We start from the raw sequence: 23,524 nt of genomic DNA on the forward strand, positions 1-23,524 counted from the left end.
AGCAACTACTGTGGGTTGTTGAGTCTGTCTCATGCTACCATAGGTGTGAAAGCTCATCCAACATTCAAAGGTGACCAAAACATCAGCCAGAAAGCATTGGTACTGAGATGTGGTCTGTGGTCCCCACCTGCAGAACCACTCCTTTATTGAGGAGTGGTTCTGCAGGTGATAATTGCCAATAATTTCCATCTATTGTCTATTCCATTTGCACAACAGCATGTGAAATTGATTGTCAATCAGTTTTGCTTCCTAAGTGGACAGTTTGATTTCACAGAAGTTTGATTTACTTGGAGTTATATTCTGTTGTTTAAGTGTTCCCTTTATTTTTTTGAGCAGTGTATATGCTAGTTTTCTCGTGACAGTGTACTTCGTGATAGTGGTAAAATTTGTTCAATATGACTTGCGTTTATTTTTGAAAATATTGGAAATTTGGCGAAAATGCTGAAAATGTAGCAATTTTCAAACTTTTAATTCTTATGCCCTTAAACCAGAGTTATGTCACACAAAATAGTTAATAAATAACATTTACCACATGTCTACTTTACGTATGCATCATTTTTTAACATAATTTTTTTGTTAAGAAGTTAGAAGGGTTAAAAGTTGATCTGCAATTTCTCATTTTTCCAACAAAATTTACAAAACCATTTTTTAGGGACCACATTTGAAGTGACATTAGGGGGCCTATATGACAGAAAATATCCAAAAGTGACACTATTCTAAAAACGGCAACCCTCAAAGTCCTCAAACCACATTCAAGAAGTTTATTAACCCTACAGGTGCTTCACAGGAATTAATGCAACGTGGAAGGAAAAAAAAAATGAACATTTTACTTTTTTTTCACAAAAATTTTCCTTTATCCTCATTTTTTTTTATTTTCACAATGGTAGTAGGAGAAAGTGAACTCCAAAATTTGTTCAATTTCTCCTGAGTACGCATATACCCCATATGGGGAGGAAAACTACTGTTTGGACGCATGGCAGGGCTCGGAAGGGGAGGAGTTCCGTTTGACTTTTTGAATGCAAAAATGGCTGGTATCAGCAGTGGACGCCATCTTGCGTTTGGAGAGCCCCCAATGTGCCTAAACAGTGGAAACCTCTCACAAGTGACCCCATTTAGGAAACTAGACCCCTCAGGGAATTTATCTAGATGGGCAGTGAGTGCCTTGAACCCCGAGGTGCTTCACAAAAGTTTATAACGTTGAGCCGAGAAAATGAAAACTCATATTTTTCCCACAAAAACTTTTTTTAGCCTCAATTTTTTGATTTTCGCAAGGGTAATAGGAGAAATTGCACCAATTTGTTGAACAATTTCTCCTGAGTATGTTGATACCCCATATGTGTTGGAAAATTACTGTTTGGGTGCACGGCAGGGCTCGGAAGGGAAGGAGCACTGTTTAACTGTCACGCCAGGTATGAGTGCAACACAGAATCACTCCAGGTGTGAGTGCAACACAAGGGCGAAAGGGAGCCCAAACACTAGGGAAAGGGAGAAGTGGTGACCTCCTAAACTGTACTAGCGTCACCCTGACTTCCCCTAATGTCCCTATATAGCCTCTTTAGCTGTCGCCGATCACGTGCCTTGCCCTACTATCTCTGGCGTAAGGCTATAGCTGGGGAAGGAAGGAGATGAGCACTAGTCAACCTCTGCTAGCACTCTAAAGACAAAAGGGGAAGACAACACAGGGGAATTACAATAGCTTTAGAAGAAACTCCAACAGGGCACACGGCCTCAAGACTCCAAAGAGGACGTGATGCTACTTCAGCCAAGTTCCAAGTAGGAATGAGTATAACTGCCCACCTGGAGAGACCAGATATATATATATATATATATATATATATATATAATATAATATATATACACACACACCCAGGCCAGAGGGAGGTAGTCGCTGGGTCTGCAATGCAAAACGTGGAGACCTCCTACAAGCCACTTCAGGACGACTGTCTATCACCTCTGACACACCCGTGACAGTACCCCCCCATCTACGTGTGGCTTCTGGACACTCAGGTTCGGGGTTCCCAGGAAAAGAGGTGTGAAAAGAGCAAACCAATTTGGGAGCGTTCACCTCTGACGCTGAAACCCACGTCCTCTCCACTAGACCATAGCCTTTTCAGTGCACCAAGTATTGCAGAGAACGATGTTGGAGACGAGAATCTGCTATCCTTAATCTCGAGCTCCAAATTACCATCAACCATTACTGGGGGCGGTGATAGAGGTGAGGGCTCAAGGGGCTCTACGTACCTTTTGAGTAAGGACCTGTCGAACACATTGTGAATCTTAAAGGCCCGAGGAAGTTCAAGACGAAACGCTGCTGGGTTAATGACGGCGGTAATTTTATAGGGACCAATAAACCTAGGTCCCAGCTTCCAGGAAGGAACTTTCAATCTTATATTCTACACAAAGTCATTCCATTTGGAATCTGTTGCCCATCTACAGAATTCCGAACTGTATGTTTCCAATGACCGAATCCCCTGCTGAAGGTGACGTAGCTTAGACTCAGCCAAGGCGACTCGGTCAGGGTCATCAGAGATAAGGGCAAGAGCTCCAAAAAAAACCTCCACAGATTGGAGACAAACTGTCCTGCGGTAATGAAAACGCCCATGACTGAGGATCGCCCTGCAGTAGAGAGATCACAATATCAACCCGTTGCTCCTCATTACCGGAGGAGTAGGGACGAAGTTTTAAGTACAATTTGCATGCCTCCTTAAACACAAAAAACTTGTCCCTACCTCCTGAAAATCTGTCCGGGAGGGCAATCTTGGTTTCAGACTGGACAGGTCTACCAGCAGAAACCCCTACATTGGCGGCCTGTAACCGGTGATACTGCTGCTGAACCTCATGTGCAGCAGGCCTTCATGGTGGTAAAATAGCTGCTAGGAAACCACTGCTAAGGACAGGCAACAAGCAGAAGAGACTTGTTTGGGCTAAAGAACACAAGGAATGGACATTAGACCAGTGGAAATCTGTGCTTTGGTCTGATGAGTCCAAATTTGAGATCTTTGGTTCCAACCACCGTGTCTATTTGCGACGCAGAAAAGGTGAACGGATGGACTCTACATGCCTGGTTCCCACCGTGAAGCATGGAGGAGGAGGTGTGATGGTGTGGGGGTGCTTTGCTGGTGACACTGTTGGGGATTTATTCAAAATTGAAGGCATACTGAACCCGCATGGTTACCACAGCATCTTGCAGCGGCATGCTATTGCATCCGGTTGGCATTTAGTTGGACCATCATTTATTTTTCAACAGGACAATGACCCCAAACACACCTCCAGGCTATGTAAGGGCTATTTGACCAAGAAGGAGTGGTTTGGGGTGAGCTGGACCGCAGAATGAAGGCAAAAGGTATTGGCACTGTTTGAAAAATCATGTGATGTTTTTCTAATTCGTGTAATTAACAGCACCTGTAACTTACCTGTGGCACTTAACAGGTGTTGGCAATAATTAAATCACACTTGCATTCCAGTTAACATGGATTAAAGTTGACTCAACCTCTGTCCTGTGTCATTGTGTGTACCACATTGAGCATGGAGAAAATAAAGAAGACCAAAGAACTGTCTGATGACTTGAGAAACCAAATTGTGAGGAAGCATGAGCAATCTCAAGGCTACAAGTCCATCTCCAAAGACCTGAATGTTCCTGTGTCTTCCGTGCGCAGTGTCATCAAGAAGTTTAAAGCCCATGGCACTGTGGCTAACCTCCCTAGACGTTGAGGTAAAAGAAAAATTTACGAGAGATTTCAACGCAAGATTGTGCGGATGGTGGATAAAGAACCTCGACTAACATCCAAACAAGTTCAAGCTGCCCTGCAGTCCGAGGGTACAACAGTGTCAACCCGTACTATCCGTCAGCGTCTGAATGAAAAGGGACTGTATGGTAGGATACCCAGGAAGACCTCACTTCTTACCCTGAGAAATAAAAAAGCCAGGCTGGAGTTTGCCAAAACTTACCTGAGAAAGCCTAAAACGTTTTGGAAGAATGTTCTCTGGTCAGATGAGACAAAAGTAGAGCTTTTTGGCAAAAAGCATCAACATAGAGTGCACAGGAAAAAAAAAGAGGCATTCAAAGAAAAGAACACGGTCCTTACAGTCAAACATGGCGGAGGTTCCTTGATGTTTTGGGGTTGCTTTGCTGCCTCTGGCACTGGACTGCTTGGCCGTGTGCATGGCATTATGAAGTCTGAAGACCACCAACAAATTTTGCAGCATAATGTAGGGCCCAGTGTGAGAAAGCTGGGTCTCCCTCAGAGGTCATAGGTCTTCCAGCAGGACAATGACCCAAAACACACTTCCAAAAGCACTATAAAATGGTTTGAGAGAAAGCACTGGAGACTTCTAAGGTGGCCAGCAATGAGTCCAGACCTGAATCCCATAGAACACCTGTGGAGAGATCTCAAAATGGTAGTTTGGAGAAGGCACCCTTCAAATATCAGGGACCTGGAGCAGTTTGCCAAAGAAGAATGGTCTACAATTCCAGCAGAGCATTGTAAGAAACTCATTGATGGTTACCGGAAGCGGTTGTTCGCAGTTATTTTGGCTAAAGGTTGTGCAACCAAGTATTAGGCTGAGGGTGCCAATACTTTTGTCTGGCCCATTTTTGGAGTTTTGTGTGAAATGATCAATGATTTGATTTTTGCTTCATTCTCTTTTGTGTTTTTTCCTTGCAAGCAAATTGAATGAAGATAATAATACCAAAGAATTTGTGATTGCAATCATTTTCAGGAAGAAACTGAGTATTATCTGACAGAATTGCAGGGGTGCCAATACTTTTGGCCACCACTGTAAGACATATTTTCAGTTATTTCACACTTTTTTGTTAAGTATATAATTCCATATGTGTTAATTCATAGTTTTGATGCCTTCAGTGTGAATGTACAATTTTCATAGTCAAGAAAATACAGAAAAATCTTTAAATGAGAAGGTGTGTCCAAACTTTTGGTCTGTACTGTATATAAAAAAAATGAAAAAGTAATCCAATAAAATAAAAATACTGTACCCATAAATAAATATTATAAAAAAAAACCCAAAACAATAAAAGTACACATATTTGGTATCACCACGTCCATAACGACCTGACCTATAAAACTGTCCCACTAGTTAACCTATTTAGTGAACATGGTAAAGAAAAAAGGAAGCAAAAAACGATGCTTTATCATACCGCCAAACAAAAAATGGAATAAAATGTAATCAAAAATACGAATGTAAATAAAAATGGTACCGCTGAAAACGTCATCTTATCCCGCAAAAAACAAGCTGCCATATAGCTCCATCAGCCAAAAAGTAAAAGTTATAGCTCTCAGAATAAAGCAATGCAAAAAATTATTTTTTCTATAATATAGTTTTTATTGTATAAAAGCGTCAAAACATAAAAAAACTATATAAATATGGTACCACTGTAAACTTACTGACCCGAAGAATAATGCTGCCTCATCAATTTTACCACACACGGAACGGCATCACGGTTGTGCTAGGGTTAGGGTTGTGCTAGGGTTAGGGTTGTGCTAAGGTTGTGTTGGGGTTAGGATTTTTTCAAATGTAAAGAAAAAAATGACAATATGGCGACTAGTGTTGAGTGCAAGTGCTCACTACTTGAGTTTGCATCGGGTGCTCGGGTATGCACTGAGTATCGCAGATGCTCGAGTGACATGCTCGAGTCTCCGCCCCATATGTTTCGTGGCTGTTATACAACCATAAAAAGACGCGGGGATTGCCTGCCATGCATGGGAAATCCCCGCATGTTGTTTTTTTTTGGGTGTCTAACAACCGTGAAACATGCAGGGCGGAGACTCGAGCATGTCACTCCAGCACCCGCAATACTTGGTGCATACCCGAGTACCCGATGCAAGCTCAAGTAGCGAGTATTTGCTTTCATTCATTTTATTCAATATGATGACCTAATGTTATCAAATTCTGTGTCGTACCTCTGGGTTTAAAATGTTCATTATACCCCTTGATAAAATCCTTGAGAGGTCTAGTTTCCAAAATTGGGTCACTTGTGGGGGGTTTGCACTGTTTAGGCGCATCGGGGGCTCTCCAGATGCAACGTGTCGTCCGCTCTCAATTCCAGCCAATTTTGTGTTCAAAAAGTCAGTGCTCCTTCCCTTCTGAACCCTGCCGTGCGCTTAAACAATAGTTTTTCCCCACATATTGGGTATTGGCGTACTCAGGAGAAATTGCACAATAAATTATATGGTGCAATTTCTCCTGTTACCCCTATGAAAATGCAAAATTGGGGACTGAAAAACATTTTTGTGGGAAAAATGTGAAAATTTTATTATTTTTTTTACGGCTGAATGTGAAGCACCTGGGGGTTCAAGGAGCTCACTACCATCTAGATAAGTTCTCTGAGGGGTCTAGTTTCCAAAATGGTGTCACTTGTGTGGGGTTTCCACTGTTTAAGCACATCAGGTGCTCCCCAAACGCGACTTGGCGTCGGCTAATTATTCAATCAAATTTTACATTCAAAAAGTCAAATGGCGCTCTTTCCGAACTCTGCCGTGCGCCCAAACAGTGGTTTTCTCCCACATGTGGGGTATCGGCTTCCTCAGGAGATATTGCTCAACAAATTTGGGGTCCATTTTTTTCCTGTTACCCTTGCAAAAGTAAAAAAATTGGGTCAAAAATAACATTTTTTTGTGAAAATTTTTTCTCCTTCCCCCATGATGGCACCATGGAGAGAAAGGGAATCCGCCCTTAAAGAACAGTAAACCTACAGATAAAAAGGGCGGTACCTCTCTCCCTCATCAGTTGGTTTCCTGTCCTTGACGGGGACCTACAGCTTTCTAAGAAGAAAGAAGAATCATGAAATGACATACCAGCCCCAGCCAGTCTGGCTCAGGCAGCGGGGGTTCCCTGCCTCAGCTGGCACGGTGTCCTGAAGCGCCACCACTGAGGTCAGTGGGCCTCCAGGGTGGCAGGGAGACGCGGCGCAGAAGAAGGCTGAAGCCGCTGCGTTCTCTGGTGGTGTTGGGTGCCCAGGGCGGTGAGTAGGCCTGGGACTTCTGGGTCCCATTACGCAGAAGCGCGCTCGCCGAGCGCCTCCCCGTGACGCGTGCCCTGATGCACCACTGGGGAGTTGGCGTGACTGGGCGCGCGCTTGCTGGGCGCCTCCCCCTGACACTAGCCGCAAGGCTGGGTGCGCACATCGGACGTGCCGCGTGCCGCGGTGCATCTCTGGGAGCGGCGCATCTGAACGCAGGCACGGGATCCCTGGACACATTGCACCCACCGCCCAACCTGGAGAATAGCAGCAGGGGGGCGTCCCCCATACTGGAGAGGTGCGCGCCCATATCCCCCAGGGGGAGGGTGCAGCACACAAAGGCCCCACGGCTGGCTGATGGGAAATTCAAGCCAGGTGAGGAGGGGTGGAGCCCTATAGGGGTTTAAATACTGGGGTTAAGCACTGGGAAAGTTCTTCCTTAACACACTCTGGCACTATCTATGAGCGAGCAGGAGCTAGAGGAGGTGCAGTCCCTGCATCCCCACTCACCTCCACCACCGCAACAAGGGAAGCGTGCCAAAGGAACCCCCAGTGACCCTTCACTCCAGCACGGCCAAGGTAACAGCGGAAGCGGGCGTTCCGGCAGGTCTTCGCAACGCGGCAAGGACTCCAGTGGGGCATCAACCTCGAGGAAAAACCCATCTACAGGAACGAGTTCCTCTCCAAATCCGGCACTCCCTCTTACAGCAGGATGGTAAGTGATCTTTGTGAAAGCTCACTTTACAATTTGGGCCCCTTCTTTTTCCTCTCTCATCAGGGCGGGAAGAGTACGGGCAAGTCCAAACACACATGGGAGAAGAGACTATACAGCTCTTGTAATGAACAGACAATTTGCGAGGAGACCCCTAAGTTCGCCTCAGAGCTCAGATCCTTGATTAAATCCCAGGTAGAAAATACTTTCAAGTCCCTGCAGAAGGGGGGGGGGTGGGAAACAGGAGAAAACCCGCAATCTGTCCCCGGTATCAGGATCTAGCAGTTTGGATGGAGAGGGGGTAGACACAGATTCGTCCTTCTTATCTTTATCCTCATCATCTTCCGGGGGTGGAGGGGGACGTAGCTGTTTTCCTATAGAGGGTACAGGCAATTTAATTAAAGCAGTTAGGTCCACCATGGGGTTGGTAGATCCTCGCCCCAAGAGATCGGTCCAGGACATGATGTTCAGTGGCCTTGAACAAAAGAAAAGAAGATCTTTCCCTCTCAATGATAAAGTCCACTCCCTGATTAAAAGAGAATGGAAAAAGACGGAAAGAAAGGGCCTGTTGTCCCCAAAGAGGAAATACCCTTTTGAGGACCCGCTATGTTCATTCTGGGGAAAAGCAGCAAAATTAGATGTGGCAAAAGCTAAAGCCTCTAAAAAATTTTCCCTGCCGTTTGAGGACATGGGGGTACTAAAAGACCCAATGGATAAGGAGGTCGCAGGGGGAGGGTTAAAACCCGCAGTTGCAGACACATATACAGCCAGATCATTAATGGTCTGGCTAGACCAACTAGAGGCACAACTTAAAAACAAAACATCCAGGGATAACTTATTAGGCTCCATCCCAGTAATGAAGGGCGCAGCAGCATTTTTGGCTGATGCGTCAGCTGACTCTGTTAGGCTGGCAGCCAGAGCAGCGGGCTTCTCTAATGCAGCCAGATGGGCCCGATGGCTTAAATGCCACCAAACAAAATTAAAGCTGTGTTCCATTCCTTGCGAGGGTGAGTTCCTATTTGGACCTACTCCCTACTCTTGATGATATTCTCAACAAGGCTGGGGATAACAAGAAACGTTTCCCTGTCCTCTCCAGTACTTCATACAGGGAAGCCCTTTCGGAGCAGAAAATTTATACGCTGGAAACCCCCCAAAGACCAGGATAGGTAGGAGGATAGGAAGAAAAAAACTAAAGGATTTATGTTTAACAGACCCCCCCCCCTTCCCCCCAGTGACAACACAGAAAACCCACCCAATAAGGATCAGCCCCAGGTGTGGGGGAGACTTCTTCTTTTCCTCCCAGACTGGGAAAAGATATCAAACAGCTCTTGGATTTTAGACCTGATAAAAACAGGTCTAAAATTTCAGTTTCACTCCATTCCCAGACCAAACTTTGTCATAACCCCCAAGAGGTCATCAGAAGTAGAAAAATCAGCACTAGAACAAGAAATCCTAGGTCTAATAGAAAGAGCCGTCCTTCAAGAAGTCTCTGCCCAGGAGAAAGGCGAAGAATTCTACTCCCCTCTGTTCCTAAGGAAAAAACTGGACGGGACTTTCAGAACAATTGTAAACCTGAAGAAATTGAACACATTTCTGAAGGTTCAAACCTTCAAGATGGAGTCAAAATCGTCAGTAAAACTGTTATTCCCAGGCTGTTTTATGGCTATCCTGGATCTGAAGGATGCCTATTATCACGTCCCCATGCACAGAAATTACCTGAAATTCCTAAGGGTAGCAATATCGATAAAGGGAATAGTCAAACACTACCAGTATACGGCCCTCCCATTCGGTCTAGCTATAGCCCCAAGGGTTTTCACAAAAATAGTGGCGGAGGTAATAGCCCATCTAAGGGAGCAAAACATTCTGATTACCCCTTACCTGGATGATTTGCTGAGGCAACTCTTTCAATCATTGCAAGGACCAACTGGCAAGGGTCATAGATTCCTTGACAAATTTGGGCTGGCTTCTCAACCTAAAAAAGTCCAAGTTGGAGCTGGACCAAGTACAAGAGTATCTAGGCATTTTATTAGATTCGAGGAATCAGGAGTGCCGTCTCCCGGCAGGGAATATTCAGAAAATGATAGCTCGGATATCTCAAGTAAAGGACCACCCCTCTATGACTCTGCGAAAAGCAATGTGAATACACCCATCAGCTGTCGTTCCATAAAGGGAGATGGAAAACGAAGGAACAAAATAAAAATAAATATAAAAAGTACCCCCATGTAGAAAATAGCCCGTAATAACCTCTGTCAACGGAGGTAGTGAATCACCTGACGTGCGGTGGCGTAGAAGGAGTGAGGTGTGTCTACCTGTTTGTGTATCTCCTTTATCTGTGCCACAGCCTTTGCACTACATCGTGGTGTTTTCTTTAGGTCCTATTACTACACATTAAGTCTCTATGTCACTACATGATATATGTCAGATAACCTGTTCCTTGTACCATTCCTCCGTTGTCGGAGGTTATTACGGGCTATTTTCTACATGGGGGTACTTTTTATATTTATTTTTATTTTGTTTCTTCGTTTTCCATCTCCCTTTATGGAACGACAGCTGATGGGTGTATTCTCATTAGAGATTTTAATGTTATATATATATTTATATTGTTCTTACCTAATGTGAACGCTTACTTATTAGTAAGTAATATTCCTTTCATGTATTTACTCCATTTGACTGATACATTTGACTATTCTGTATATTGATTATTTATACATCTCTACACTACATTATTTGTAATACGTGTCTTAATACATGTTTTTTGTACTCACTTTTTATATTGGTGACACTCATTGATAAAGTTTTGTTGAAGGTTTTTGCACACGGCCTCAGGTGCAAAGGTTATGTTGTTTTTTTTTTGTTTTTTTTCTGCTCTTCCTTTTTGAACACAACTTTTTTTTTTCACTTTATGTCTGTATATAAATGGAGTGTTTCAGTGCATGCATTGATATATCTGTTGGTGCCCTGATGAAGGGGTGTGGAACACCCAGAAACGCGTAGGCATTTACCAATAGACAAGGATTTTATTATATGTTCCTGATTTGAGGATTTTTCAGCGGCGCGGATGTATATCTCTACCTTCACCGCCTTTGGATTTATTCTGGTCCTGTGGGACACCTATTGGAGATCCGCTGCAGCTGCCTTTTATATGTTATGGTAGTTGTGTCCTCACACAACCTAACCAGGTGAGAACCACCTTTTTACTATTATTCCCTATGTCTACAGGTGTAACCCTATGGGGCTTGCGCTCTCTCTCTCTTTGTATTCCCTCTACATTCTTTAAACACTACCGGCTGAATCTAGCACCTTCTTCAGACCTTACTTTTGGTAGAAGGGTTCTGGAAGTGGTGGTGCCTCCCTAAACGACACCTCTCTGCAATTCTCTCTATGGTGCCCTCATGGGGGAAGGAGAAAGACGTAGTTACTTACCGGTAATGGGATTTCTCGTACATTCCCTCCCTTCATGCATGGGTGTACACACTTATCTGTTACTTATATGTAGTCAGAGGTGTGCCTGGTAAACTCCTTAAAAATTTTACATTTTGTTACTAACCTGGGGTCCTCTCTGTGCTCTGTAAACAACTGATGAGGGAGAGAGGTACCGCCCTTTTAATCTGTAGGTTTCCTGTCCTTGAAGGGCAGATCCCATCTCTCTCCGTGGTGCCGTCATGGGCTCTGAGAAATGCCGTTATCGGTAAGTGACTACGTATTATTTTTTTTCCACATTACAAAAATTCCTGTGAAGCACCTGAAGGGTTAATAAACTTCTCGATTGTGGTATGAGCACCTTGAGGGGTGCAGTTTTTAGAATGGTGTCACTTTTGGGTATTTTCTGTCTTAAAGGCCCCTCAAAGTCTCTTCAAATGTGACGTGGTCCCTAAAAAAATGAGAAATCGCTAGTCAACTTTTAACCCTTATAACTTACTAACAATAAAAACTTTTGGTTCCAAAAATGTGCTGATGTAACGTAAACCTGTGGGAAATGTTATTTATTAACTATTTTGTGTGACATATCTCTAATTTAACGACATGAAAATTGCAAAATTTTCACAATTTTCACCAAATTGCCGTTTTTTTTTCACAAATAAACACAAGTCATATCGAAGAAAGTTTACCACTATCGTGAAGTACAATATGTCACAAAAAAGCAATCTCAGAATCAGTGGGATCCGTTGAAGCGTTCCAGAGTTATTACTTCATAAAGTGACAGTGGTCAGAATTGTAAGAATTGGCCTGGTCATTAATGTGCAAACCACCCTCGGGGGTTAAGGGGTTAAGCCCATGTTGATTATATAACTGCATCTTGAATATCTTTTTGTAACCAACTGAAATGCCAAGACTTGTGTCACTGTCCAAATAATTCTGGACCTAACTGAATGTACACTATGATGGCAATAAAACACTAAATTGCTAAGAGCTAAGCAACAGCTGGTATATTTTCTTAAATCATTGTTTTTATCATAGGTGAACATCAGATGGAGTTTATGGATTATGTGGCTGCTAAATTTCATGAAGAAGCTGGTATTTTTAAGCTTTTGGTAAACAAAAAGATTACAAATAAGTATCTGTCTAATCTATTTATCTATGAAATCTATCTGTCTGGTAGGGTCCCAAAAATAGGTTGCCACGCAGTCGAAAGGTGGCTGTTTCCATTAATAGTTTAAAAATTCACTAAAAACTTATTGTTATGGCCACATGTTATACTGAGTCATTTTTGTAGTGCAAATGATTGATTTCTATCTACTACTTAGCTCGCAACAGCTTCAGTAAAAAAGCATACATTGATTTATCAATGTTGAACACAACTCAATGATTAGCAGCATTAGAAACCCCTTAGGGTATGGGCCCAAGATCAGGCTGTATCAGCATTTTGGATGCATCGTATTTTCGCTGCGTCCGATCGCGCAGATAAATCCGCATGTGTTCATTGAACACATGCGGAGTTACCTTATCCTGTACATTCTATTGTGGAAATTTCTGTTGCTGAGACTAGCATTTCCACAACAGAAATTGACATGCTGTGGCTTGTAAATCCACGCCGCGGGTGAGTTAACGCGGCATCAAATAGAAGCACTGTGGGCACGGGATTTATAGAAATCCCATCCACTGTGCTTCTACTCTAGAACGCAGCATTTTGGACGCAGCGCAGGTGAGCTGCATCCAAAACGCTGCTATTACGGATCCTGGGTGCGCAGCCTTATTCACACATTGCAATAGAAAAAAATGTAACCCCTTTTTGACTAAACTCATTTTTGATTTTGTGCTTTTCTTTGAGGTAGGGAATGTGTAAAATTAGATAAATGATGATGCTGCAAACATATCAGAGGTGGTAGATGAACAGGATTCAAGAGGGTTGAACCTTTTAGAAAGTGACAAACTCTGTTACCTCAGAGCCAAAAAGTTGGGTCCCTTCTACTCGGGATGGAAATCCCAGAGTGGGGATTGAATATCATTTTTACTGTCTGAACCTGTGAGGCTTTGTCATTCTATAATGTTGAGTGTTTCTTTAAGGTTGAGGTCAGATGGCCGTTAGGGTTATCCAAGAGAATCAGGCCATTTATGCAAATGACACTTGGTGATCAGAGTGTCAGCATTGTGTGATCCGATACGAGAGAGAATCGGAGCAATCTGTGAGGAGAAGTGACGCGCCCCCTGGGCCGTGTGTGCACGCATGGGGGTTACCCGGAGCCGGGTCTCTGGGGGTTGTAGTCTCCGTGGCGGCGACCCGGTCCCGTGGCTCAGGGTGGTCAAACCAGTGGCAGTCTTTTATATGTTTTAGGTTAATGTCCGACTACGCCACCCGTGGATTGCGGTCAGGGTGTACCGCAGCTGCGAGGCAGACTGCTGAGGCTGGTGTTGTGTGCGCAGCAGAGAATGGGACAACTCCCCATGGAAGGAGTATAGCCTCAGCGCAGTGAGTGTGGATGATGGGAGTGATGGTGCACGGGTGTAGCGTCTGTCTGCACTCTTCCTGGCTACCTTGCTGTAAGCGAGTGGAAGTAGCCCACGTCCCTGAGCGTACCGTGTAGTGCTCACCCGTATGGCTGGTGACTTGGGGCCTTCTGATAGCCTCTGCTCCTCGATGGCGGTGCTGGTCCCATGCTCGTGACTGAGCCTCCGGGCTTCTATGGCCAGAGGACCTGGAATCCCCTGCCGACTGGTTTCTGCTGCTGGACTTAGAGATCCTCACAGCCTCGGACTCCGTTGTCCGGTAGTAGTGTCTTCAGCCAGGACGAGCTATATCTGCTTCCAGTCCCTGGCACTCAGCTCCTGCTCCTACAGAGTTCCTAGCTGTTGCTTTCCCTGTGTCTGCAACTTCACTCTCTACTCTCTCTGGAGCTTCACTTTCTCCTCTAACCCCGCCCGAGATCCAGTTTATATAGGGCAGGTTCCTCCCCTATCTGGTCTGGGACAGGAGGTATTGCATGTTCAAGGGCTCCTGACCAGGGAACCTCCCACTTGCTCTCAGACGTGATATTTCTATCACTGTGGCAACCAGACCCCTCTGGTGCCACATTCCCCCCTAGTGAAATTTAGTACTCTGGGACTAAACACATTTTTGAAACATAATATAACAGGGTATAAACAATAATACAACAACATATGTACAAGAAGTTTAGTCTTTAGAGGTCACGGCGCGTCCGTAACCGGGTGTCCATGTCACCCAACGAGGTGAAGTCTTGCACGGTTCGGGGACCTGTCCAAAGCAAACCCCAAATGTTGGCCCTGGGCGTGGCTGCAAGGTGAAGCGAACTACTTTGGACCACATGGGGCCACGCCAGACAGGTTTTTCTTCCGTGGCCGTCTTCGCAAGAGGCACCAAGTGCAACTATTTACAATGTAGTTCCGGTTATTCAGCGTCCATAACCTGACAGTCCAAATAAACCTGCAGGGTAACTAGAGGAACATAATTAATAAACAGGCAACAAAAACATAAACCATTTTCAGCATTTGCAATTTACAGGTTAATCCACATTCTAGATTCTCCAGCGAGCGGGCATCTGTCCTCTAGTGCTCCTGGTGGACCTACGTAACCCACTATCTGGCTCTGCACTACAGGGTGTAGGAGGTGTTGCGGGTAGGCCTGGCAGCTTCCTGCGTACTCTTTGGCTTACTAGGGGCACGACAGGCTCACTACTAGCAGAGGGTTGATTCTCCTGAGCTGCTGGTATGGATTCTTCTGCCTCCTGGGCCGGCTGCTCTTCCGACACTCCCTGTTCTTCTGTAGGCCCTTGAGGGGCTGGCTGGAGAAAGGTGAGGACAGGTACCACGACTGAGCTGTTGATCTGAGTCCAGGATCGGGGAAAGTCTCCGAGTACGGTACTGATCATTTCTTCCCTTTCCTCTGCGGGTTGAGAGTTCTCTTAATCTTCATCAGTGCTTTGCAACTGCTCGGGACACTTTTTCAGGTGGTCTCTGGAGACAATGGCCGTGGTTTCTCCTCCATCCTTACTGATTATACAGATTTTTGGATTCTCATGGCGTGAAGGCAGTACGGTGTACGGTTCTTTCTCCCACTGATCATCCAACTTATGGAGCCGCCTCTTTCTCTTCAAGACCTGCTCTCCAGGTACCAGGGGAACAGCGGGAGCATGCTGGTTATAAGTCTTCTCTTGCCTTTCTCTTGCTTGATACAGACTTCGCTCGACGCTCTCTTGAACTTTCCGGTACTACTGCTGCCGTTCTGTATCCCAGTCTGCCTCTGGCGAGGTGTCCTCTGGTGTCAGGACTCCCATATCCAGGTCAATAGGCAGCTTACCAGGTCTTGCTCTCATTAGGTAAGCCAGGGTACAGTTGGTGGAACTTACTGGGATGTGGTTATACAGGTCCACCAGATCAGGCAGTTTCCCAGGCCACAGATTACGTTCTTCCAGGGGCAACGTTTTTAGCAAGTCTATCACCACCTGGTTCATTTTTTCACATAGTCCGTTGATCTGAGGGTGATAGGGCGTTGTTCTTATCTTCCTGCAGCCATACAGGTTGCAGAACTCCTGGAAGACCTCCGCTTCGAAGGCTGGTCCTTGGTCCGTCAACACTTGCTCCGGATACCCGTGTGGATGGCAGAAGTGCAGCTGGAAGGCTCTGGCTGCTGTTTGAGCTGTCAAGTCTTTGACAGGGACCACCACCAGGAACCGGGAGTAGTGATCTACGATGGTGAGGGCGTAGATGTACCCAGATCTGCTCGGAGCCAGTTTCACATGGTCCAGAGCTACCAGCTCCAGAGGCTGCCTGGTGATGTTGGGCTGCAGAGGAGTCTTCTGGCTGGCACGGTCCTTCCTTTTTAGGTTGCACGGGCCACAGTCTCTGCACCACCTCTCGATGGCTCCTCTCATGCCTACCTAGAAGAACCGTCCACGCAACAGGAACTCCAGCTTCTTCCATCCGAAGTGCCCTGCCCCGTCGTGGTATGCCTCCAGAACCATAGCCGCGTCTCGTCTCGGGACAACTACCTGCTAGGTCAGCTCATGTGTTCGGGAGTTGACCACTCTCTGGCACAGCTTCTCTTTGTAAAGAAACAGCTTACTTTTCGCTTTCCACAGTTGCTTGGTCTCCTCCGGAGCGTCTGGGTCAAGGCGGGCATCAGCCTGTGTCAGCATTTCCTTCACCAGACGGACTGCGGGGTCACTGTCTTGCGTCTCCGCCCAGCCGTAGTGGGGTAAGGGATTGAACGTAGCAGAGTGCCTGTCCCTTACACGGTGGGAATACTGGGTAATCCCATGACGGTGGAACGCCGGGAGTTCGATCTCTTCTAGTTCTTCTAGATCTTCTCCTCTGTCCAGTAAGTTTGGCATCCTGGACAGGACATCCGCGTTGGCATTTGAGCGTCCCGCCCGGTATTTGATGGTGAATTCATAGTTGGACAGGCGGGCCATCTATCTCTGCTCCAGGGCACCAAGTTTTGCAGTGTCCAGGTGTGTCAACGGGTTGTTATCCGTGTACACGGTGAACTTGGAAAAGGCAAGGTAATGCTTGAAACGTTCGGTCACTGCCCACACCACTGCCAGGAACTCTAGCTTGAAGGAGCTATAATTCTCAGGGTTCCTTTCTGTGGGCCTTAGTTTCCGGCTGGCGTAAGCGATTACCCGTTCTCTCCCCTGCTGAATCTGGGACAGTATGGCTCCTAGCCCGATGTTGCTTGCGTCCATGTGGAGGATAAAGGGCTGGCCGTAGTCAGGGTACGCCAGGACTTCATCCCCCGTGAGGGCCATCTTCAGCTGGCGGAAGGACTCCTCTTCCAGCTTTTCCCACCTGAAGGGTGGCTTCTGGGTTTTGGCCTTCCTGGACTGGCCTATCAGGAGGTCCTGCATAGGAGCTGCCATTCTGGTGAAACCGGGAATGAATCTTCGGTAGTAGCCTACCAACCCGAGGAACTGCCGCACTTCCTTTACGCTGGAGGGTCTTGGCCAGTCCTTAATCACGGTGATCTTATCGGGGTCGGGAGCCACTCCGTCAGCACTCACCACGTGTCCCAGATACTGTACTTTTGGTTTCAGTAGATGAGACTTGTAGGGTTTCACCTTTAGGCCGTAGCTTGCCAGGACGTCAAACACTTCTGCCAGGTGTTTCAGATGGTCCTCGTAGGTCTTGGAATAAACGATGACATCATCCAGGTATAACAGGACCGCCTCGAAATTCCGGTGTCCCAGACAGCATTCCATCAACCGCTGGAAGGTCCCCGGTGCGTTGGAGAGCCCGAACGGCATACAGTTGAATTCACTGAGACCCATCGGGGTGGTAAACGCGGTCTTCTCCTTGTCCGCCTCTGCTACAGGAACCTGCCAGTACCCGCTAGTAAGATCCAAAGTGGAGAAGAAGTTAGCAGATTTTAATGCAGCTAAAGATTCTTCTATCCTAGGTAACGGGTACGCATCTTTGTGTGTGATTCGGTTGACCTTTCTGTAGTCTACACACATTCTCATGGTGCTGTCTTTCTTTTTCACTAGAACTAGTGGAGCTGCCCATGGGCTACAGCTGTCCCTGATTACCCCAGCCTCCTTCATGTCTCGCAACATCCCCTTTGCATGCTGATAGTGTGCAGGGGGTACAGGTTGGTATCTTTCTTTTATGGGTGGATGGTCTCCTGTGGGGATGTGATGTTCTACCCCCTTTACTCGCCCGAAGTCTAGCAGGTGTTTACTAAAGACTCTTTTGTACTCCTGAACCACCCGGTAGACTCCCTGTTTTTGGTGTGATGGAGTGGAGTCAGTACCCAAATGCAGCTGCTGACACCAGTCCTCCATATGTTTCTTAGAGCCGTTACCTTCCTCTGATTGAGACGGAGGTAAGAGTTCTACGGCCTTTACAGAATTTTGGTTTATGGTGAACAATTTGGCTAGCGTGGCATACCGGGGCAGGTATACTTCTCTCTCCCCGATATTTAAGATGCGGACAGGCACCCCCCCATGGCGTACATCGAGCACCCCCCGTGCTGTCAAAATGGTGGGCCTACTGTCCAAGTAGACGGGTTCGACCATTGCTTGGTAGTCTCTACCTCTTAGACCAATAGCTGCCCGGCACCATATCATCATCTCACTTTTCGGGGGCATGGCAATAAGGAACGGGTCACACATTCTCATGCTACCAATCTCACCACCAGATAGTTCCACCTGTTGCCGTTTCATCAACGCCCGGATCTCCTTTTGTAGGACACGCTGCTGGCTGGAACTGGCGTTCATGGCAACCTGCTGTAAAATGAGAATTATCTCTGCAAGACAATTTTCAATCACGTTAGTACCCAAGCTTATTTTAGGGTGACTCTCACGACGGTCAATGTCCACAATAATCAGTCCTTGTGCCGCCAGTTCAACTTTACCGATTTTAATGGTCACCTCTTTGAATCCCACCTGCGGCACGGGCTGACCATTGCTGGTGATGATACTCAGGTCGTCATCTGGGTAGCGGGTTATGTCCGAGTCATTCCAGTACCGCTTAAAGAGCACATAAGGGATGGTAGTCACCTGTGACCCGGTGTCTAGTAGGGCAATCATAAGAATGCCATCCAGTACCACAGGCAAGACTGGACGTCCCCCTACATATTTATCACGCCAGTTCGATGGGCCTGATGATCTTATACATGGGGGTTGGCCCTCTGCCCCAGGTTGTGCCCGTTTAAATGACAGTACCTTGCCATATGTCCTGGTTGATTGCAGCGGCGGCTGATGGGTTGCCCGTCCTCGTTGTATTGGTCGCTGGGTCTTCCTCTGGACGATGGGATCCTCCTCTGTCGGCACCACGGGACGTCCTCCGGTCCGGATGCCAGCTGGATCTTTCCTGGAGGAGAGACCTGTAAAGACTGCACATTTCTGGTTAGCGCGGCAACGCTTTTGGTTAGCTCTTGGACCTGATGGTGCAGGTCTGTAGCCGGGTTGTTGTCCAAAGCCTGCGCATCAGCTCCCACAGGCCCTGCAGACAAGGGCGCTGCCTCCTTGGGATAAGTGATAGCGGGGCGCCTTTGGGTTACAGTGCCACCCGGTGCCGGTTCTCGGAGCACCCGGATGGCTCTGTCCTTGAACTGTGCAAAATCTAAATCAGGGTCCTGTAGGGCCATTGCCCGCAACTGGGTTTGGTGGGCATTGGACAGTAGACCCTCTATGAATTGTTCAGTCAACAGCTTATCTTCATTCCGCACGCTGTCAGGGTCTGCCTGCTTAATGACTCTCAGGGCCTCCTGCAAGTTCAAAGCATAGTCCCTTATACTTTCTTGTGCCCGTTGCTTGCACCCGTAAAATCTTAGTTTAAACTCTGCTGAGGTGCGGGTATCAAAAGTGTCCTTTAGACGGGCCAGTATTTCTCTGACAGTCCCCTTCTCCCGTGGTGGCCAGGACTTAACCTCCCTTTGGGCTGCTCCGATTAACTGGCCCACCAAGATGCTCACTTTTTGCTCTTCTGTCAGGGGGTATACTTGGAAGAGGCTGTTTAGCCTTTCCTTAAAGTCACTTAGGGTGTGTGACTCCCCTGAGTACTGGGGTAGCCATGCCGCTCTGGGGATATATGGCATCGTGAACGGCATCACTGCGGCAGCAGCCGCGCTGGCGGTGGGAGCTCCCTCCATTCCTGGTATCTTCCGCCCCCCTAGTTAACCGTGGCCTACCTCTTGTTGCTCTTCCTCCGTCGGCCGCGGCTCCGCAAGTGATCGTCGGGGTTGAGGACCTTGCGTCGCGTGCTGATGACGTCGGCGTCCGCTGTGCTCCTTCCAGGACCTTGCGCAGCGTCCGTGCGTAAGGCGGGGCTTCAGCTCTCGCGCGCTTTCGTTGTCCATGCCCCTCTTCTTCCCGCGCGGCATCCCGAAGATGGCGCCTAATGGCGGGAAAACGACTGCGGATGGCGGGAAAACGGCTGCGGATGGCGGGAAACTTCACCACGGCAGGTATGACAGTCTTTTGAAGGCACGCAGTACCCGGTGGTTGCGGGCACAAAATCCTGCCGACTACGCCAAAGTTGACGCGCCCCCTGGGCCGTGTGTGCACGCATGGGGGTTACCCGGAGCTGGGTCTCTAGGGGTTGTAGTCTCCGTGACGGCGACCTGGTCAAACCAGTGGCAGTCTTTTATATGTTTTAGGTTAATGTCCGACTACGCCACCCGTGAATTGCGGTCAGGGTGTACCGCCGCTGCGAGGCAGACCGCTGAGGCTGGTGTTGTGTGTGCAGCAGAGAATGGGACAACTCACCACGGGAGGAGTATAGCCTCGGGGCAGTGAGTGTGGATGACGGGAGTGATGGTGCACGGGTGTAGCTGGAACGACTCAGAGTCTTTGCAGTGCAGTACAGGGTCTTTACTGATGATGATAAGGCGGACCCTCCCAGGAGTACTGGCTAGCATAAGAGGCCGGGTCAGTCTGTGAACAAACAGGAGTTCCCCTGGCCAGGTGGAGTTGTAGGCCTCCCCGTCTGTCTGCACTCTTCCTGGCTACCTTGCTGTAAGCGAGTGGAAGTAGCCCACGTCCCTGAGCGTACCGTGTAGTGCTCACCCGTATGGCTGGTGACTTGGGGCCTTCTGATATCCTCCGCTCCTCGATGGCGGTGCTGGTCCCTTGCTCGTGACTGAGCCTCCGGGCTTCTATGGCCAGAGGACCTGGAATCCCCTGCCAGCTGGTTTCTGCTGCTGGACTTAGAGATCCTCACAGCCTCGGACTCCGTTGTCCGGTAGTAGTGTCTTCAGCCAGGACGAGCTATATCTGCTTCCAGTCCCTGGCACTCAGCTCCTGCTCCTACAGAGTTCCTAGCTGTTGCTTTCCCTGTGTCTGCAATTTCACTCTCTACTCTCTCTGGAACTTCACTTTCTCCTCTACCCCCGCCCCAGATCCAGTTTATATATGGCAGATTCCTCCCCTATCTGGTCTGGGACAGGAGGTGTTGCATGTTCAAGGGCTCCTGACCAGGGAACCTCCCACTTGCTCTCAGACGTGATATTTTTATCACTGTGGCAACCAGACCCCTGGGGTGCCACAGAAGATGGAGAACAAAATTTCTCCATCCTCTCCATTATCAGTGCTCGGAAATCGGACTGCATCCATAACAAGGAAAGGTAGAGGGCACCACCATAAATAAAGTCGGGATCTACTTATCACATACCCAGTGCAGAACATGGAAAAAGCAAAGAAAAAGAAGGTATGCAAAGACAAGGATCACCTGACTAAAATATATATTTATTTATTAAATGACACCCAAGGCCAAAACAAAGACATATTAAAAAACACTTAAAAAGTAAAAATGGCCATAACAGTATAACAAAGCAAAAAACAACACCTGTTCACACCTATTTCTTGTTTTGGAAGTGCCGTCAGTTTTTTCTGTTTCTATGTATAAACTTTGACTGAGCACTCCGCTTCTATGTCACAGGCGATTTTAATTGCAGCAGGATCTTATTATCCCGCACACAAGCAGACATAGTCACTTAGAGATGAGTTTACATTGATAGGGTCCTGGTATTTTTGAGAAACGCCTTACCGTGGCTACCAGGTACACATGAATTGGCCAATTTATGCACTAAGATTTCTCACTTATTTCTATTTTCCCAAAGCAGTAATGCTATTCATATTTCTTATATTTCATGTTTGTATACTTAGCTTCCCAGTGTGCTGCTTTGTTTGTTAATTAATAACAGTATAACGGACCACAACACTATAGTGTTGAAGTCTAATCCACCCGTCTGTAAGATGGTACATAAGGTACCAATGATCAGTAAGCCAAATGTTATGGCCATTTGTGCTTTTTTTTAAGTATTTTTAATATGTCTTTGTTCTGGCTTGTGTGTCATTTAATAAATAAATATATATTTTAGTCAGGTTATCCTTGTCTTTGTACACCTTCTTTTTGCTTGTTTTTTCCATAATCGGACTGCATCCGAATCAGATATCATTTCAGTGTAGTCTGATGGTTTCCATGCACTCATTGCCTTGCAGCGCCAAGTGTGATCCAAATATCGCTTCAAACTTGGACAAGCTGCAATTTTTTTCCTCGGACCAAGCAAAAAATTGGACCTGTGTGCGGCCTCATAGACTAACATTGGTCCGAGTGCAACCTGATGTTTTGTTGGATCGCGCTCAGACAGTGGTGTCAGCGATCCCTAAGCCATTCATGCAGAGATTAAAGTATGCTGTTGGTTGAACTGTTGTTTAACAAACTGTTGTAATACCGACAGTGCCATATACATCTTAGTCCATATTGCCCATTCAACTTGGCCATATATATATATGTTCAGTGACAATGGGCACAAAACAAAAATTATTTCTGAAAATATTCTTTCAACAAAAGGTCTTTTATGAATGATTGATCTTTCATTGAACAAAAGATCTTCTTCCAACTTTCAGCCTAAGACTATTTGGTCAGTATTCGGTCAGTATTTTTTCTCAGGAGTGGGAGCCAAAACCAGGAGTGGGTGATAAATGCAGAATTGGTGACTTGTTTCTGTCATACCTTTTCTCTGATTGTTCCTCACCTGGTTTTGGCTCCCACTCCTGAGAAAAAATACTGACCAATTACTGATAGTGGGGCCATGGGCTAATAAACAGAACTGACTTCATTTCAAATGATGATACTCTTTGTTTGGTTGGTTAAAACAATAGTTCGTTCTTCCGTATTTTCCTGAGGAATGTCCGTTTTGGTTGAAAAAATTAATTTTCATTGACTTTAAAGCGAATATGTCACCAGATTTTTGACACCACACCTGAGAGCAGCAAAACGTACAATAGAGCGAGCCAAAGACCGTTTCCAGCGATGTGTCCCTTACATGGCTGCTTGCCGTAGTTTTGATAATCTTCTACAGATAACAGTGATTTTATCACTAGAGGACTAGTAAACTTGCTGTCATGTAGTCCGCCATATTCAGGATCTCTGTATAACCCCGCCCTACCACTGATTGCTAGCTTTCTGCCTATGCACAGTTTACACGGAAAGCTGCCAATCAGTGGTGTGAGCGGATTATACAGAGCTCAGCATTCAGGTAACTGGTAGATCTGCAGCAGATAAAACTGTGATTTTAGCAAAATTGCACCATGCAACCCAATAAGTGACGCATCGTTACAATCAGGGTCTCTGCCTCTACATCATGCTGCTCTGACAGATTCCCGTTAAAGCGAATATGGCAGCAGGATTTACCCCTATTTACTGATTACAGAGCTGCATTTGTCATTTCACACTAATTTCTAGCGACCCCAATGTTTAGGCAAGTTCTTAGCACAATCAGAAAATCACTTTATTATTATTGTGGTGCTAGATATTATAATTAGCTGGACTAGTCTAAGAGGCATGCACTTAGGCCCCTATTCATCATTGTTAAAGGGAATCTGTCACCCCCTGGGACCTATCGGACCTCTAATATGGGCATACAGGTGATAGAAATG

The 23,524-nt window shown here is 46.5% G+C and overlaps 1 pseudogene; it reads left to right on the forward strand.

Annotated features, from left to right (window-relative positions):
* LOC141157738 (meiotic recombination protein DMC1/LIM15 homolog) overlaps nucleotides 1-23,524 on the forward strand; it is a 199,207-nt pseudogene that overhangs the window by 138,414 nt on the left and 37,269 nt on the right.

This window comes from Phyllobates terribilis, unplaced genomic scaffold, assembly GCF_046119375.1.
Source record: "Phyllobates terribilis strain yellow unplaced genomic scaffold, ASM4611937v1 Scaffold_8__6_contigs__length_399053987, whole genome shotgun sequence".
Classification (NCBI taxonomy): Eukaryota; Metazoa; Chordata; class Amphibia; order Anura; family Dendrobatidae; genus Phyllobates; species Phyllobates terribilis.